The following is a 2243-nucleotide window of genomic DNA, read 5'->3' as shown; positions in this document are numbered from 1 at the left end:
GTTGTGTATGAAGTTACTCATGTACATAAGTATTGGTAGGATTAGGGACTAAGCAAAGAACAAACATAGAATACAGGCTATGATATTGTAGAACTTACTTAACCTTCATTCAACCCATCCCCCCCCCCCCAAATATTTATTTATAAAATATCTTTGTGGTCAGGAACAAAAGTGTTTCATTGATGAAGTATCATGGTATGAAAAGAATGTGTTAAAATGGTTAAAATAATATTGATTTCATAGCTTCTTTTAAAATATCAACTTGCTTATCATGCAGTTGGGAAGTATGGTCCATCCTAAGCATGTGCCATTTCCCCACTGCTGAAATTCCAGGGCTAAGTGATCACAGAAATCTTTTTCATTTTCCTTTTTCTCTTCACTTAGCTTTCATTGGCTTTGAAGTGCCGTTCAGGTCAGAACACACATACACTCTTTAAAGCATCTGAAGTGGTCACCTCAGCTTCTGCTTTAGATCCTGAACACTTGCACTTTTGTTCTAAGGCAACTGTAATTCAGCTCTTGAAAGCTAATCGCCAGGATTATTAGAGGCAATGGGGGATTTATTTTTAATGAAAATGTGGACCTGCCTATATTCAGTTTCTTCCAAGACATTGCTAGGATCTATTTTGGACAGAAAAACTCTTGATTTTTCTCTGCAACTGTCATTGATAAATCTGAACTACAGCCAGGAAGACAGAGGCCCCTGCAAGCCTACCCAGTCGCTGAGAACAATTAGTACTTTTTCACTTGTGGTTGTCCCAGGTAAAATCTGTACCATTGACGTTTCCTCCCAAGCGAAAAAGGATTCTAGTCTACATTATTGTTTCTCTGTCCCTTGTGGCAGTGTTACTCCAGTGCAACAAATGGGAGTCAAATGCAACTAAATCTCAGAATGGCAAAAATTTGCACTCACTTTGCAGTGGTGTAAACTGCACAAGGGGCAAGGAAACAAAATCTATCCGTCGGTTGACTAGGTTTTCATCATAATCTCTCTCACATTTTGAATTCCTTTTAGCTTTGTAACCTCCATTTTGTATTAGGACCTGAATTTAGTCTTATGTACTAAACACATCTAACCTTGCCTAGGGAAAGGCTTACTGTAATACATGCCAGACAGGTGCCCTGCCCAGGAAAGAGGCTAGGACTGTCACTGAGGAATCATCACAGAACAGTCTAGGGCCATTGTCTTTGATTGTGTCACAACTGCTGGCCCAACCCCATGGAACAATATCTGCACCTGCTCAATCTGAGCACATGGCAACAAAAGAGAACCTATATTTAAGGTTTTTTTTCTCTGAGCGGGGGACCGTTCACTGCTACTTATAACCAGGACTAGCTAGTGAGAGAGAGAGCAGGAGGGACTCTGCAGAGATTGAAACGCTGATAAATCTTGGACTCTCAGAAGGGGTAAGATCAGGGGTGCCTCAGAACTTTTGTTATTCAAAGATCTGTAGCTCTCTGGTGCTTTCTAAGAGTAAAGAGACTGTGGCTAAGTAATTCCTTTGCTTAGCCTGTGTTCCTTGCTTTCCTCCCATATTGTTTCTGAAGGGATTAAACTAGAAGCCCAGCATGACCACAGGCTAAGTGGGATTCTGAGGGAGCACATGTAAGTGACTAGGGGTGTTGAGAGGCCTGAGGCACTGGTTCCAGAGTCTGGCGTGCTGCACTGCTGAGTCCCACATTGCAAGAAAGGGTTCAGACAATATGTCTGAACCTGGGAGCATGTAGGGTGACCAGAAGTCCCGATTTTATAGGGACAGTACTGATATTTGGAGCTTTTTCTTATATAGTCACCAATTACCCCCCACTACCTGTCCCGATTTTTCATACTTGCTATCTGGTCACCCTAGGAGCATGTGTCACAGACCCAGAGCTAGGAACAGTGATCTGGCTCTGCCCAGATCCAGTCTGCTTGGAAGCATGTTGGACCCTGCCGTTGAGTCCACTTGCAACTGATTGGTGAAAGGGGTAGTGGGATAGGCTGTAACAGAGATTGGTAGTGTTTCATATAGATGGTCACTCTCTGGACTTGCCTGATCTCCTCAGGAAGATTGTTCTATAGCTAGAGCTCCTTAACTGAGAATCTGGCCGTTGGTTTAACAAAAAGTGAATATAGTTTTATTTTGAAGAATAATTTTGAAACCTTTTGATCCTTGACTCACATGAGTAATCCTGATTGGACCCTAGGTTTGTCAGTTTCTTAATATTCTTTTATCTTTTGAGTAGCTCTGGTCTGGTGGTGG

The sequence above is a fragment of the Natator depressus genome, chromosome 2 (assembly GCF_965152275.1).
Source record: "Natator depressus isolate rNatDep1 chromosome 2, rNatDep2.hap1, whole genome shotgun sequence".
NCBI lineage: Eukaryota > Metazoa > Chordata > Testudines > Cheloniidae > Natator > Natator depressus.
This window is presented reverse-complemented; position numbering follows the sequence as displayed.